At 37.2% G+C, this 16,364-nt stretch overlaps 13 non-coding genes across 13 annotated transcripts; all 13 read left to right on the top strand.

Annotated features, from left to right (window-relative positions):
* The first annotated feature begins 1,278 nt into the window (after window positions 1–1,278).
* On the top strand, window positions 1,279–1,351 carry TRNAK-UUU (transfer RNA lysine (anticodon UUU)). The gene has a single exon. It is a non-coding gene; the product is annotated as a tRNA-Lys (tRNA).
* A 327-nt stretch (window positions 1,352–1,678) lies between these two features.
* On the top strand, window positions 1,679–1,769 carry TRNAR-UCU (transfer RNA arginine (anticodon UCU)). Its single transcript is given in 2 exon segments — window positions 1,679–1,715; window positions 1,734–1,769. It is a non-coding gene; the product is annotated as a tRNA-Arg (tRNA).
* Window positions 1,770–3,288: 1,519 nt separating this feature from the next.
* On the top strand, window positions 3,289–3,361 carry TRNAK-UUU (transfer RNA lysine (anticodon UUU)). Its single transcript has one exon. It is a non-coding gene; the product is annotated as a tRNA-Lys (tRNA).
* A 1,937-nt stretch (window positions 3,362–5,298) lies between these two features.
* On the top strand, window positions 5,299–5,371 carry TRNAK-UUU (transfer RNA lysine (anticodon UUU)). Its single transcript has one exon. It is a non-coding gene; the product is annotated as a tRNA-Lys (tRNA).
* A 327-nt stretch (window positions 5,372–5,698) lies between these two features.
* TRNAR-UCU (transfer RNA arginine (anticodon UCU)) lies at window positions 5,699–5,789 on the top strand. The gene is given in 2 exon segments: window positions 5,699–5,735; window positions 5,754–5,789. It is a non-coding gene; the product is annotated as a tRNA-Arg (tRNA).
* Window positions 5,790–7,307: 1,518 nt separating this feature from the next.
* Window positions 7,308–7,380, top strand: TRNAK-UUU (transfer RNA lysine (anticodon UUU)). Its single transcript has one exon. It is a non-coding gene; the product is annotated as a tRNA-Lys (tRNA).
* A 1,936-nt stretch (window positions 7,381–9,316) lies between these two features.
* TRNAK-UUU (transfer RNA lysine (anticodon UUU)) lies at window positions 9,317–9,389 on the top strand. The gene has a single exon. It is a non-coding gene; the product is annotated as a tRNA-Lys (tRNA).
* Window positions 9,390–11,325: 1,936 nt separating this feature from the next.
* On the top strand, window positions 11,326–11,398 carry TRNAK-UUU (transfer RNA lysine (anticodon UUU)). The gene has a single exon. It is a non-coding gene; the product is annotated as a tRNA-Lys (tRNA).
* A 327-nt stretch (window positions 11,399–11,725) lies between these two features.
* Window positions 11,726–11,816, top strand: TRNAR-UCU (transfer RNA arginine (anticodon UCU)). Its single transcript is given in 2 exon segments — window positions 11,726–11,762; window positions 11,781–11,816. It is a non-coding gene; the product is annotated as a tRNA-Arg (tRNA).
* Window positions 11,817–13,334: 1,518 nt separating this feature from the next.
* TRNAK-UUU (transfer RNA lysine (anticodon UUU)) lies at window positions 13,335–13,407 on the top strand. Its single transcript has one exon. It is a non-coding gene; the product is annotated as a tRNA-Lys (tRNA).
* Window positions 13,408–13,734: 327 nt separating this feature from the next.
* On the top strand, window positions 13,735–13,825 carry TRNAR-UCU (transfer RNA arginine (anticodon UCU)). Its single transcript is given in 2 exon segments — window positions 13,735–13,771; window positions 13,790–13,825. It is a non-coding gene; the product is annotated as a tRNA-Arg (tRNA).
* A 1,518-nt stretch (window positions 13,826–15,343) lies between these two features.
* On the top strand, window positions 15,344–15,416 carry TRNAK-UUU (transfer RNA lysine (anticodon UUU)). The gene has a single exon. It is a non-coding gene; the product is annotated as a tRNA-Lys (tRNA).
* Window positions 15,417–15,743: 327 nt separating this feature from the next.
* Window positions 15,744–15,834, top strand: TRNAR-UCU (transfer RNA arginine (anticodon UCU)). The gene is given in 2 exon segments: window positions 15,744–15,780; window positions 15,799–15,834. It is a non-coding gene; the product is annotated as a tRNA-Arg (tRNA).
* Window positions 15,835–16,364: the final 530 nt, after the last annotated feature.

Below are 16,364 nucleotides of genomic sequence, written 5' to 3'. Positions count from 1 at the left end.
CAGCAAAAAAAATGAGATAGTAGCAATTTCAGGACTTACAATAAGGTTAAATTTACTGAAGAGATTTCAAATGCTTGAAGTACCAATTCATTATTATATTCCGCGTATTCAGTACTTATTACCGGCAACCATCTTAAGAAACGTAGTGATAGTTGGGACACTTCCAAATGTTGATAAGGTCATTTTGTGGAGCGACCTCTCCGAGCCTGGATAGCTCAGTCGGGAGAGCATCAGACTTTTAATCTGAGGGCCCAGGGTTCAAGTCCCTGTTCAGGCGGCTTGGTTAAAGAAAAGGTATATCAATTGCATACTCTTTTCAGGATCCAATGAATGGGGAGTCCTATTAGAGATGTTTCAAAATAGTCTTAATCAAGTCATTACATACCCATCTGTCTTCTACATTCTTTGACAAGGGTTAAGAAGCCTTACCCAAACTGTATCATGTAGTTTGACATGTTGATTATCTTTTACCCAATTCAATGTTCAAAATGTAAGGTAGTGTCCGATTAACTTGATAAAGTTGGTCAACAGCTGATAGGTCATCTTTTTATTTGTGAATCTCTGATCACCGTGTTGAATCAGGTCGGATCTCTAGTGCAATGGATAGCGGCTTGGAGTCCTAGACGAATGTAGCAAAAGCATTCAAAGGCTTTGTGTTCAAACACCAGCTGGGTCAATTTTATCCCTCCTCTTATTTTATAACTAATTGAAACAGTAACAAGCAATGCCTGCGTCTGCATCACCAGAAACATTTACCAACATGGCAGTGAAAGAAAGTCTACTTAAACAGAGACTGATTGCTTTGAAAACATTGCATAATCTATGCCCAAGAGGAAATTCCCAAAGATACTGCTGAAAATGTAATTTAGTAGGTAGTAATAGTATTTGGCACTTTATTGATTTCACAATGTCATTTTAGACACATGATTTCTAAGTCAGCCGAAAATGAGATAGTACAAATTTCAGGATTTAAAATGGATTACGTGTGCTGCTGAAATTTCAAATGCTTAACACCTTCAATGCTACAGGAGATTTTCCTCCTGTGCTGAATGATCTGTAAATCCATTGTTCATGACGAGCTCAGCTCGTCATAAGCACACGACAAGTGTACTGCACGACGAGCTGAGCTCGTCATGAGCATGGAAGGGGTTAAAACATCAATTTGTTATTAAACTCTACAAATTTGATTGCTAATATATGTAACCATATTAATACACAGAGTGTAGGTCAGTGTACGTCCACATTTGTTTAGCTGATTTTAAGACAGAGTATAGCAGAGCCTGGATAGCTCAGTCGGTAGAGCATCAGACTTTTAATCTGAGGGTCCAGGGTTCAAGTCCCTGTTCAGGCGGGTGCTTCCTTTAAAGAAAAATTACTCTAATTGGATGCTCTTTTTGTGTTCCCCTGCATGACGAATAAGATATTCCATTACTAAAATTGCAAAAACGTCTTTCATGGAGTTGTGAAATGCACATCTGCCTCATATATCATGTGCCATTTGACTAAACTTAAGTCGTACGTAGATTTACCTAAGGTATCATGTAACTTGAGACGGTGAATATAATTTCCCCAATTCAATATTCAAAATAAATCCATGGTTATAGTATCAAATGAACTTTATAAAGCTGATCAACATTATTTCATTTCAGAATATCTCTGCACCTCATCAGAGCGTATTGGCTCTGTGGCGCAATGGATAGCGCATTGGACTTCTAGGTGAATGTAAAAAAGATATTCAAAGGTTGTGGGTTCGAATCCCACCAGAGTCAGTTTTATCCCTATTTATTTCATAACTGTTTAAAAGAGTAATAAACAGTGCATGCATGCTTCTGCTTCACCAAAAAGGGCAGTGAAAGGAAGTCTATTTTAAATAGATACTATTCAAGTTACGCAATCTTTGCAGAAGAGGAAATTGGCAGCTGTACTTATGAAAATGTAATTTACTCAGAAGTAAGATTTTGGGCCCTTCCTTAATTTTACAATGTCAATAAAAACATATGAATTCTAAGTTAGCAAAAAAAATTGAGATAGTAGCAATTTCAGGACTTACAATAAGGTTAAATTTACTGAAGAGATTTCAAATGCTTGAAGTACCAATTCATTATTATATTCCGCCTATTCAGTACTTAATACCGGCAACCATCTTAAGAAACGTAGTGATAGTTGGGACACTTCCAAATGTTGATAAGGTCATTTTGTGGAGCGACCTCTCTGAGCCTGGATAGCTCAGTCGGGAGAGCATCAGACTTTTAATCTGAGGGCCCAGGGTTCAAGTCCCTGTTCAGGCGGCTTGGTTAAAGAAAAGGTATATCAATTGCATACTCTTTTCAGGATCCAATGAATGGGGAGTCCTATTAGAGATGTTTCAAAAAAGTCTTAATCAAGTCATTACATACCCATCTGTCTTCTACATTCTTTGACAAGGGTTAAGAAGACTTACCCAAACTGTATCATGTAGTTTGTTGATTATCTTTTACCCAATTCAATGTTCAAAATGTAAGGTAGTGTCCGATTAACTTGATAAAGTTGGTCAACAGCTGATAGGTCATCTTTTTATTTGTGAATCTCTGATCACCGTGTTGAATCAGGTCGGATCTCTAGTGCAATGGATAGCGGCTTGGAGTCCTAGACGAATGTAGCAAAAGCATTCAAAAGCTTTGTGTTCAAACACCAGCTGGGTCAATTTTATCCCTCCTCTTATTTTATAACTAATTGAAACAGTAACAAGCAATGCCTGCGTCTGCATCACCAGAAACATTTACCAAAATGGCAGAGAAAGAAAGTCTACTTAAACAGAGACTGTTTGCTTTGAAAACATTGCATAATCTATGCCCAAGAGGAAATTCCCCAAGATACTGCTGAAAATGTATGTAATTTAGTAGGTAGTAATACTATTTGGCACTTTATTGATTTCACAATGTCATTTTAGACACATGATTTCTAAGTCAGCCGAAAATGAGATAGTACAAATTTCAGGATTTAAAATGGATTACGTGTGCTGCTGAAATTTCAAATGCTTAACACCTTCAATGCTACAGGAGATTTTCCTCCTGTGCTGAATGATCTGTAAATCCATTGTTCATGACGAGCTCAGCTCGTCATAAGCACACGACAAGTGTACTGCACGAAGAGCTGAGCTCGTCATGAGCATGGAAGGGGTTAAAACATCAATTTGTTATTAAACTCTACAAATTTGATTGCTAATATATGTAACCATATTAATACATAGAGTGTAGGTCAGTGTACGTCCACATTTGTTTAGCTGATTTTAAGACAGAGTATAGCAGAGCCTGGATAGCTCAGTCGGTAGAGCATCAGACTTTTAATCTGAGGGTCCAGGGTTCAAGTCCCTGTTCAGGCAGTTGCTTCCTTTAAAGAAAAATTACTCTAATTGGATGCTCTTTTTGTGTTCCCCTGCATGACGAATAAGATATTCCATTACTAAAATTGCAAAAACGTCTTTCATGGAGTTGTGAAATGCACATCTGCCTCATATATCATGTGCCATTTGACTAAACTTAAGTCGTACGTAGACTTACCTAAGGTATCATGTAACTTGAGACGGTGAATATAATTTCCCCAATTCAATATTCAAAATAAATCCATGGTTATAGTATCAAATGAACTTTATAAAGCTGATCAACATTATTTCATTTCAGAATATCTCTGCACCTAATCAGAGCGTATTGGCTCTGTGGCGCAATGGATAGCGCATTGGACTTCTAGGTGAATGTAAAAAAGATATTCAAAGGTTGTCGGTTCGAATCCCACCAGAGTCAGTTTTATCCCTATTTATTTCATAACTGTTTAAAAGAGTAATAAACAGTGCATGCATGCTTCTGCTTCACGAAAAAGGGCAGTGAAAGGAAGTCTATTTTAAATAGATACTATTCAAATTACGCAATCTTTGCAGAAGAGGAAATTGGCAGCTGTACTTATGAAAATGTAATTTACTCAGAAGTAAGATTTTGGGCCCTTCCTTAATTTTACAATGTCAATAAAAACATATGACTTCTAAGTCAGCAAAAAAAATGAGATAGTAGCAATTTCAGGACTTACAATAAGGTTAAATTTACTGAAGAGATTTCAAATGCTTGAAGTACCAATTCATTATTATATTCCGCGTATTCAGTACTTAATACCGGCAACCATCTTAAGAAACGTAGTGATAGTTGGGACTCTTCCAAATGTTGATAAGGTCATTTTGTGGAGCGACCTCTCCGAGCCTGGATAGCTCAGTCGGGAGAGCATCAGACTTTTAATCTGAGGGCCCAGGGTTCAAGTCCCTGTTCAGGCGGCTTGGTTAAAGAAAAGGTATATCAATTGCATACTCTTTTCAGGATCCAATGAATGGGGAGTCCTATTAGAGATGTTTCAAAATAGTCTTAATCAAGTCATTACATACCCATCTGTCTTCTACATTCTTTGACAAGGGTTAAGAAGACTTACCCAAACTGTATCATGTAGTTTGACATGTTGATTATCTTTTACCCAATTCAATGTTCAAAATGTAAGGTAGTGTCCGATTAACTTGATAAAGTTGGTCAACAGCTGATAGGTCATCTTTTTATTTGTGAATCTCTGATCACCGTGTTGAATCAGGTCGGATCTCTAGTGCAATGGATAGCGGCTTGGAGTCCTAGACGAATGTAGCAAAAGCATTCAAAGGCTTTGTGTTCAAACACCAGCTGGGTCAATTTTATCCCTCCTCTTATTTTATAACTAATTGAAACAGTAACAAGCAATGCCTGCGTCTGCATCACCAGAAACATTTACCAACATGGCAGTGAAAGAAAGTCTACTTAAACAGAGACTGTTTGCTTTGAAAACATTGCATAATCTATGCCCAAGAGGAAATTCCCAAAGATACTGCTGAAAATGTAATTTAGTAGGTAGTAATAGTATTTGGCACTTTATTGATTTCACAATGTCATTTTAGACACATGATTTCTAAGTCAGCCGAAAATGAGATAGTCCAAATTTCAGGATTTAAAATGGATTACGTGTGCTGCTGAAATTTCAAATGCTTAACACCTTCAATGCTACAGGAGATTTTCCTCCTGTGCTGAATGATCTGTAAATCCATTGTTCATGACGAGCTCAGCTCGTCATAAGCACACGACAAGTGTACTGCACGACGAGCTGAGCTCGTCATGAGCATGGAATGGGTTAAAACATCAATTTGTTATTAAACTCTACAAATTTGATTGCTAATATATGTAACCATATTAATACACAGAGTGTAGGTCAGTGTACGTCCACATTTGTTTAGCTGATTTTAAGACAGAGTATAGCAGAGCCTGGATAGCTCAGTCGGTAGAGCATCAGACTTTTAATCTGAGGGTCCAGGGTTCAAGTCCCTGTTCAGGCGGGTGCTTCCTTTAAAGAAAAATTACTCTAATTGGATGCTCTTTTTGTGTTCCCCTGCATGACGAATAAGATATTCCATTACTAAAATTGCAAAAACGTCTTTCATGGAGTTGTGAAATGCACATCTGCCTCATATATCATGTGCCATTTGACTAAACTTAAGTCGTACGTAGACTTACCTAAGGTATCATGTAACTTGAGACGGTGAATATAATTTCCCCAATTCAATATTCAAAATAAATCAATGGTTATAGTATCAAATGAACTTTATAAAGCTGATCAACATTATTTCATTTCAGAATATCTCTGCACCTCATCAGAGTGTATTGGCTCTGTGGCGCAATGGATAGCGCATTGGACTTCTAGGTGAATGTAAAAAAGATGTTCAAAGGTTGTGGGTTCGAATCCCACCAGAGTCACTTTTATCCCTATTTATTTCATAACTGTTTAAAAGAGTAATAAACAGTGCATGCATGCTTCTGCTTCACCAAAAAGGGCAGTGAAAGGAAGTCTATTTTAAATAGATACTATTCAAGTTACGCAATCTTTGCAGAAGAGGAAATTGGCAGCTGTACTTATGAAAATGTAATTTACTCAGAAGTAAGATTTTGGGCCCTTCCTTAATTTTACAATGTCAATAAAAACATATGAATTCTAAGTCAGCAAAAAAAATGAGATAGTAGCAATTTCAGGACTTACAATAAGGTTAAATTTACTGAAGAGATTTCAAATGCTTGAAGTACCAATTCATTATTATATTCCGCGTATTCAGTACTTAATCCCGGCAACCATCTTAAGAAACGTAGTGATAGTTGGGACACTTCCAAATGTTGATAAGGTCATTTTGTGGAGCGCCCTCTCCGAGCCTGGATAGCTCAGTCGGGAGAGCATCAGACTTTTAATCTGAGGGCCCAGGGTTCAAGTCCCTGTTCAGGCGGCTTGGTTAAAGAAAAGGTATATCAATTGCATACTCTTTTCAGGATCCAATGAATGGGGAGTCCTATTAGAGATGTTTCAAAAAAGTCTTAATCAAGTCATTACATACCCATCTGTCTTCTACATTCTTTGGCAAGGGTTAAGAAGACTTACCCAAACTGTATCATGTAGTTTGTTGATTATCTTTTACCCAATTCAATGTTCAAAATGTAAGGTAGTGTCCGATTAACTTGATAAAGTTGGTCAACAGCTGATAGGTCATCTTTTTATTTGTGAATCTCTGATCACCGTGTTGAATCAGGTCGGATCTCTAGTGCAATGGATAGCGGCTTGGAGTCCTAGACGAATGTAGCAAAAGCATTCAAAGGCTTTGTGTTCAAACACCAGCTGGGTCAATTTTATCCCTCCTCTTATTTTATAACTAATTGAAACAGTAACAAGCAATGCCTGCGTCTGCATCACCAGAAACATTTACCAAAATGGCAGTGAAAGAAAGTCTACTTAAACAGAGACTGTTTGCTTTGAAAACATTGCATAATCTATGCCCAAGAGGAAGTTCCCAAAGAAACTGCTGAAAATGTATGTAATTTAGTAGGTAGTAATAGTATTTGGCACTTTATTGATTTCACAAGGTCATTTTAGACACATGATTTCTAAGTCAGCCGAAAATGAGATAGTACAAATTTCAGGATTTAAAATGGATTACGTGTGCTGCTGAAATTTCAAATGCTTAACACCTTCAATGCTACAGGAGATTTTCCTCCTGTGCTGAATGATCTGTAAATCCATTGTTCATGACGAGCTCAGCTCGTCATAAGCACACGACAAGTGTACTGCACGACGAGCTGAGATCGTCATGAGCATGGAAGGGGTTAAAACATCAATTTGTTATTAAACTCTACAAATTTGATTGCTAATATATGTAACCATATTAATACACAGAGTGTAGGTCAGTGTACGTCCACATTTGTTTAGCTGATTTTAAGACAGAGTATAGCAGAGCCTGGATAGCTCAGTCGGTAGAGCATCAGACTTTTAATCTGAGGGTCCAGGGTTCAAGTCCCTGTTCAGGCGGTTGCTTCCTTTAAAGAAAAATTACTCTAATTGGATGCTCTTTTTGTGTTCCCTTGCATGACGAATAAGATATTCCATTACTAAAATTGCAAAAACGTCTTTCATGGAGTTGTGAAATGCACATCTGCCTCATATATCATGTGCCATTTGCCTAAACTTAAGTCGTACGTAGACTTACCTAAGGTATCATGTAACTTGAGACGGTGAATATAATTTCCCCAATTCAATATTCAAAATAAATCCATGGTTATAGTATCAAATGAACTTTATAAAGCTGATCAACATTATTTCATTTCAGAATATCTCTGCACCTCATCAGAGTGTATTGGCTCTGTGGCGCAATGGATAGCGCATTGGACTTTTAGGTGAATGTAAAAAAGATATTCAAAGGTTGTGGGTTCGAATCCCACCAGAGTCAGTTTTATCCCTATTTATTTCATAACTGTTTAAAAGAGTAATAAACAGTGCATGCATGCTTCTGCTTCACCAAAAAGGGCAGTGAAAGGAAGTCTATTTTAAATAGATACTATTCAAGTTACGCAATCTTTGCAGAAGAGGAAATTGGCAGCTGTACTTATGAAAATGTAATTTACTCAGAAGTAAGATTTTGGGCCCTTCCTTAATTTTACAATGTCAATAAAAACATATGACTTCTAAGTCAGCAAAAAAAATGAGATAGTAGCAATTTCAGGACTTACAATAAGGTTAAATTTACTGAAGAGATTTCAAATGCTTGAAGTACCAATTCATTATTATATTCCGCGTATTCAGTACTTAATACCGGCAACCATCTTAAGAAACGTAGTGATAGTTGGGACACTTCCAAATGTTGATAAGGTCATTTTGTGGAGCGACCTCTCCGAGCTTGGATAGCTCAGTCGGGAGAGCATCAGACTTTTAATCTGAGGGCCCAGGGTTCAAGTCCCTGTTCAGGCGGCTTGGTTAAAGAAAAGGTATATCAATTGCATACTCTTTTCAGGATCCAATGAATGGGGAGTCCTATTAGAGATGTTTCAAAAAAGTCTTAATCAAGTCATTACATACCCATCTGTCTTCTACATTCTTTGACAAGGGTTAAGAAGACTTACCCAAACTGTATCATGTAGTTTGTTGATTATCTTTTACCCAATTCAATGTTCAAAATGTAAGGTAGTGTCCGATTAACTTGATAAAGTTGGTCAACAGCTGATAGGTCATCTTTTTATTTGTGAATCTCTGATCACCGTGTTGAATCAGGTCGGATCTCTAGTGCAATGGATAGCGGCTTGGAGTCCTAGACGAATGTAGCAAAAGCATTCAAAGGCTTTGTGTTCAAACACCAGCTGGGTCAATTTTATCCCTCCTCTTATTTTATAACTAATTGAAACAGTAACAAGCAATGCCTGCGTCTGCATCACCAGAAACATTTACCAAAATGGCAGTGAAAGAAAGTCTACTTAAACAGAGACTGTTTGCTTTGAAAACATTGCATAATCTATGCCCAAGAGGAAGTTCCCAAAGAAACTGCTGAAAATGTATGTAATTTAGTAGGTAGTAATAGTATTTGGCACTTTATTGATTTCACAAGGTCATTTTAGACACATGATTTCTAAGTCAGCCGAAAATGAGATAGTACAAATTTCAGGATTTAAAATGGATTACGTGTGCTGCTGAAATTTCAAATGCTTAACACCTTCAATGCTACAGGAGATTTTCCTCCTGTGCTGAATGATCTGTAAATCCATTGTTCATGACGAGCTCAGCTCGTCATAAGCACACGACAAGTGTACTGCACGACGAGCTGAGCTCGTCATGAGCATGGAAGGGGTTAAAACATCAATTTGTTATTAAACTCTACAAATTTGATTGCTAATATATGTAACCATATTAATACATAGAGTGTAGGTCAGTGTACGTCCACATTTGTTTAGCTGATTTTAAGACAGAGTATAGCAGAGCCTGGATAGCTCAGTCGGTAGAGCATCAGACTTTTAATCTGAGGGTCCAGGGTTCAAGTCCCTGTTCAGGCGGTTGCTTCCTTTAAAGAAAAATTACTCTAATTGGATGCTCTTTTTGTGTTCCCCTGCATGACGAATAAGATATTCCATTACTAAAATTGCAAAAACGTCTTTCATGGAGTTGTGAAATGCACATCTGCCTCATATATCATGTGACATTTGACTAAACTTAAGTCGTACGTAGACTTACCTAAGGTATCATGTAACTTGAGACGGTGAATATAATTTCCCCAATTCAATATTCAAAATAAATCCATGGTTATAGTATCAAATGAACTTTATAAAGCTGATCAACATTATTTCATTTCAGAATATCTCTGCACCTCATCAGAGTGTATTGGCTCTGTGGCGCAATGGATAGCGCATTGGACTTTTAGGTGAATGTAAAAAAGATATTCAAAGGTTGTGGGTTCGAATCCCACCAGAGTCAGTTTTATCCCTATTTATTTCATAACTGTTTAAAAGAGTAATAAACAGTGCATGCATGCTTCTGCTTCACCAAAAAGGGCAGTGAAAGGAAGTCTATTTTAAATAGATACTATTCAAGTTACGCAATCTTTGCAGAAGAGGAAATTGGCAGCTGTACTTATGAAAATGTAATTTACTCAGAAGTAAGATTTTGGGCCCTTCCTTAATTTTACAATGTCAATAAAAACATATGACTTCTAAGTCAGCAAAAAAAATGAGATAGTAGCAATTTCAGGACTTACAATAAGGTTAAATTTACTGAAGAGATTTCAAATGCTTGAAGTACCAATTCATTATTATATTCCGCGTATTCAGTACTTAATACCGGCAACCATCTTAAGAAACGTAGTGATAGTTGGGACACTTCCAAATGTTGATAAGGTCATTTTGTGGAGCGACCTCTCCGAGCTTGGATAGCTCAGTCGGGAGAGCATCAGACTTTTAATCTGAGGGCCCAGGGTTCAAGTCCCTGTTCAGGCGGCTTGGTTAAAGAAAAGGTATATCAATTGCATACTCTTTTCAGGATCCAATGAATGGGGAGTCCTATTAGAGATGTTTCAAAAAAGTCTTAATCAAGTCATTACATACCCATCTGTCTTCTACATTCTTTGACAAGGGTTAAGAAGACTTACCCAAACTGTATCATGTAGTTTGTTGATTATCTTTTACCCAATTCAATGTTCAAAATGTAAGGTAGTGTCCGATTAACTTGATAAAGTTGGTCAACAGCTGATAGGTCATCTTTTTATTTGTGAATCTCTGATCACCGTGTTGAATCAGGTCGGATCTCTAGTGCAATGGATAGCGGCTTGGAGTCCTAGACGAATGTAGCAAAAGCATTCAAAGGCTTTGTGTTCAAACACCAGCTGGGTCAATTTTATCCCTCCTCTTATTTTATAACTAATTGAAACAGTAACAAGCAATGCCTGCGTCTGCATCACCAGAAACATTTACCAAAATGGCAGTGAAAGAAAGTCTACTTAAACAGAGACTGTTTGCTTTGAAAACATGGCATAATCTATGCCCAAGAGGAAGTTCCCAAAGAAACTGCTGAAAATGTATGTAATTTAGTAGGTAGTAATAGTATTTGGCACTTTATTGATTTCACAAGGTCATTTTAGACACATGATTTCTAAGTCAGCCGAAAATGAGATAGTACAAATTTCAGGATTTAAAATGGATTACGTGTGCTGCTGAAATTTCAAATGCTTAACACCTTCAATGCTACAGGAGATTTTCCTCCTGTGCTGAATGATCTGTAAATCCATTGTTCATGACGAGCTCAGCTCGTCATAAGCACACGACAAGTGTACTGCACGACGAGCTGAGCTCGTCATGAGCATGGAAGGGGTTAAAACATCAATTTGTTATTAAACTCTACAAATTTGATTGCTAATATATGTAACCATATTAATACATAGAGTGTAGGTCAGTGTACGTCCACATTTGTTTAGCTGATTTTAAGACAGAGTATAGCAGAGCCTGGATAGCTCAGTCGGTAGAGCATCAGACTTTTAATCTGAGGGTCCAGGGTTCAAGTCCCTGTTCAGGCGGTTGCTTCCTTTAAAGAAAAATTACTCTAATTGGATGCTCTTTTTGTGTTCCCCTGCATGACGAATAAGATATTCCATTACTAAAATTGCAAAAACGTCTTTCATGGAGTTGTGAAATGCACATCTGCCTCATATATCATGTGACATTTGACTAAACTTAAGTCGTACGTAGACTTACCTAAGGTATCATGTAACTTGAGACGGTGAATATAATTTCCCCAATTCAATATTCAAAATAAATCCATGGTTATAGTATCAAATTAACTTTATAAAGCTGATCAACATTATTTCATTTCAGAATATCTCTGCACCTAATCAGAGCGTATTGGCTCTGTGGCGCAATGGATAGCGCACTGGACTTCTAGGTGAATGTAAAAAAGATATTCAAAGGTTGTGGGTTCGAATCCCACCAGAGTCAGTTTTATCCCTATTTATTTCATAACTGTTTAAAAGAGTAATAAACAGTGCATGCATGCTTCTGCTTCACCAAAAAGGGCAGTGAAAGGAAGTCTATTTTAAATAGATACTATTCAAATTACGCAATCTTTGCAGAAGAGGAAATTGGCAGCTGTACTTATGAAAATGTAATTTACTCAGAAGTAAGATTTTGGGCCCTTCCTTAATTTTACAATGTCAATAAAAACATATGACTTCTAAGTCAGCAAAAAAAATGAGATAGTAGCAATTTCAGGACTTACAATAAGGTTAAATTTACTGAAGAGATTTCAAATGCTTGAAGTACCAATTCATTATTATATTCCGCGTATTCAGTACTTAATACCGGCAACCATCTTAAGAAACGTAGTGATAGTTGGGACACTTCCAAATGTTGATAAGGTCATTTTGTGGAGCGAACTCTCCGAGCTTGGATAGCTCAGTCGGGAGAGCATCAGACTTTTAATCTGAGGGCCCAGGGTTCAAGTCCCTGTTCAGGCGGCTTGGTTAAAGAAAAGGTATATCAATTGCATACTCTTTTCAGGATCCAATGAATGGGGAGTCCTATTAGAGATGTTTCAAAAAAGTCTTAATCAAGTCATTACATACCCATCTGTCTTCTACATTCTTTGACAAGGGTTAAGAAGACTTACCCAAACTGTATCATGTAGTTTGTTGATTATCTTTTACCCAATTCAATGTTCAAAATGTAAGGTAGTGTCCGATTAACTTGATAAAGTTGGTCAACAGCTGATAGGTCATCTTTTTATTTGTGAATCTCTGATCACCATGTTGAATCAGGTCGGATCTCTAGTGCAATGGATAGCGGCTTGGAGTCCTAGACGAATGTAGCAAAAGCATTCAAAGGCTTTGTGTTCAAACACCAGCTGGGTCAATTTTATCCCTCCTCTTATTTTATAACTAATTGAAACAGTAACAAGCAATGCCTGCGTCTGCATCACCAGAAACATTTACCAAAATGGCAGTGAAGGAAAGTCTACTTAAACAGAGACTGTTTGCTTTGAAAACATTGCATAATCTATGCCCAAGAGGAAGTTCCCAAAGAAACTGCTGAAAATGTATGTAATTTAGTAGGTAGTAATAGTATTTGGCACTTTATTGATTTCACAAGGTCATTTTAGACACATGATTTCTAAGTCAGCCGAAAATGAGATAGTACAAATTTCAGGATTTAAAATGGATTACGTGTGCTGCTGAAATTTCAAATGCTTAACACCTTCAATGCTACAGGAGATTTTCCTCCTGTGCTGAATGATCTGTAAATCCATTGTTCATGACGAGCTCAGCTCGTCATAAGCACACGACAAGTGTACTGCACGACGAGCTGAGCTCGTCATGAGCATGGAAGGGGTTAAAACATCAATTTGTTATTAAACTCTACAAATTTGATTGCTAATATATGTAACCATATTAATACATAGAGTGTAGGTCAGTGTACGTCCACATTTGTTTAGCTGATTTTAAGACAGAGTATAGCAGAGCCTGGATAGCTCAGTCGGTAGAGCATCAGACTTTTAATCTGAGGGTCCAGGGTTCAAGTCCCTGTTCAGGCGGTTGCTTCCTTTAAAGAAAAATTACTCTAATTGGATGCTCTTTTTGTGTTCCCCTGCATGACGAATAAGATATTCCATTACTAAAATTGCAAAAACGTCTTTCATGGAGTTGTGAAATGCACATCTGCCTCATATATCATGTGACATTTGACTAAACTTAAGTCGTACGTAGACTTACCTAAGGTATCATGTAACTTGAGACGGTGAATATAATTTCCCCAATTCAATATTCAAAATAAATCCATGGTTATAGTATCAAATGAACTTTATAAAGCTGATCAACATTATTTCATTTCAGAATATCTCTGCACCTAATCAGAGCGTATTGGCTCTGTGGCGCAATGGATAGCGCATTGGACTTCTAGGTGAATGTAAAAAAGATATTCAAAGGTTGTGGGTTCGAATCCCACCAGAGTCAGTTTTATCCCTATTTATTTCATAACTGTTTAAAAGAGTAATAAACAGTGCATGCATGCTTCTGCTTCACCAAAAAGGGCAGTGAAAGGAAGTCTATTTTAAATAGATACTATTCAAATTACGCAATCTTTGCAGAAGAGGAAATTGGCAGCTGTACTTATGAAAATGTAATTTACTCAGAAGTAAGATTTTGGGCCCTTCCTTAATTTTACAATGTCAATAAAAACATATGACTTCTAAGTCAGCAAAAAAAATGAGATAGTAGCAATTTCAGGACTTACAATAAGGTTAAATTTACTGAAGAGATTTCAAATGCTTGAAGTACCAATTCATTATTATATTCCGCGTATTCAGTACTTAATACCGGCAACCATCTTAAGAAACGTAGTGATAGTTGGGACACTTCCAAATGTTGATAAGGTCATTTTGTGGAGCGACCTCTCCGAGCTTGGATAGCTCAGTCGGGAGAGCATCAGACTTTTAATCTGAGGGCCCAGGGTTCAAGTCCCTGTTCAGGCGGCTTGGTTAAAGAAAAGGTATATCAATTGCATACTCTTTTCAGGATCCAATGAATGGGGAGTCCTATTAGAGATGTTTCAAAAAAGTCTTAATCAAGTCATTACATACCCATCTGTCTTCTACATTCTTTGACAAGAGTTAAGAAGACTTACCCAAACTGTATCATGTAGTTTGTTGATTATCTTTTACCCAATTCAATGTTCAAAATGTAAGGTAGTGTCCGATTAACTTGATAAAGTTGGTCAACAGCTGATAGGTCATCTTTTTATTTGTGAATCTCTGATCACCGTGTTGAATCAGGTCGGATCTCTAGTGCAATGGATAGCGGCTTGGAGTCCTAGACGAATGTAGCAAAAGCATTCAAAGGCTTTGTGTTCAAACACCAGCTGGGTCAATTTTATCCCTCCTCTTATTTTATAACTAATTGAAACAGTAACAAGCAATGCCTGCGTCTGCATCACCAGAAACATTTACCAAAATGGCAGTGAAAGAAAGTCTACTTAAACAGAGACTGTTTGCTTTGAAAACATTGCATAATCTATGCCCAAGAGGAAGTTCCCAAAGAAACTGCTGAAAATGTATGTAATTTAGTAGGTAGTAATAGTATTTGGCACTTTATTGATTTCACAAGGTCATTTTAGACACATGATTTCTAAGTCAGCCGAAAATGAGATAGTACAAATTTCAGGATTTAAAATGGATTACGTGTGCTGCTGAAATTTCAAATGCTTAACACCTTCAATGCTACAGGAGATTTTCCTCCTGAGCTGAATGATCTGTAAATCCATTGTTCATGACGAGCTCAGCTCGTCATAAGCACACGACAAGTGTACTGCACGACGAGCTGAGCTCGTCATGAGCATGGAAGGGGTTAAAACATCAATTTGTTATTAAACTCTACAAATTTGATTGCTAATATATGTAACCATATTAATACACAGAGTGTAGGTCAGTGTACGTCCACATTTGTTTAGCTGATTTTAAGACAGAGTATAGCAGAGCCTGGATAGCTCAGTCGGTAGAGCATCAGACTTTTAATCTGAGGGTCCAGGGTTCAAGTCCCTGTTCAGGCGGTTGCTTCCTTTAAAGAAAAATTACTCTAATTGGATGCTCTTTTTGTGTTCCCTTGCATGACGAATAAGATATTCCATTACTAAAATTGCAAAAACGTCTTTCATGGAGTTGTGAAATGCACATCTGCCTCATATATCATGTGCCATTTGCCTAAACTTAAGTCGTACGTAGACTTACCTAAGGTATCATGTAACTTGAGACGGTGAATATAATTTCCCCAATTCAATATTCAAAATAAATCCATGGTTATAGTATCAAATGAACTTTATAAAGCTGATCAACATTATTTCATTTCAGAATATCTCTGCACCTCATCAGAGTGTATTGGCTCTGTGGCGCAATGGATAGCGCATTGGACTTCTAGGTGAATGTAAAAAAGATATTCAAAGGTTGTGGGTTCGAATCCCACCAGAGTCAGTTTTATCCCTATTTATTTCATAACTGTTTAAAAGAGTAATAAACAGTGCATGCATGCTTCTGCTTCACCAAAAAGGGCAGTGAAAGGAAGTCTATTTTAAATAGATACTATTCAAGTTACGCAATCTTTGCAGAAGAGGAAATTGGCAGCTGTACTTATGAAAATGTAATTTACTCAGAAGTAAGATTTTGGGCCCTTCCTTAATTTTACAATGTCAATAAAAACATATGACTTCTAAGTCAGCAAAAAAAATGAGATAGTAGCAATTTCAGGACTTACAATAAGGTTAAATTTACTGAAGAGATTTCAAATGCTTGAAGTACCAATTCATTATTATATTCCGCGTATTCAGTACTTAATACCGGCAACCATCTTAAGAAACGTAGTGATAGTTGGGACACTTCCAAATGTTGATAAGGTCATTTTGTGGAGCGACCTCTCCGAGCTTGGATAGCTCAGTCGGGAGAGCATCAGACTTTTAATCTGAGGGCCCAGGGTTCAAGTCCCTGTTCAGGCGGCTTGGTTAAAG

This window comes from Lissotriton helveticus, chromosome 1_1 (assembly GCF_964261635.1).
Source record: "Lissotriton helveticus chromosome 1_1, aLisHel1.1, whole genome shotgun sequence".
NCBI classification, from domain to species: Eukaryota; Metazoa; Chordata; class Amphibia; order Caudata; family Salamandridae; genus Lissotriton; species Lissotriton helveticus.
Note: the sequence above shows the minus strand (reverse complement) of the source record. Positions and strands in the feature narration are given on the sequence as shown.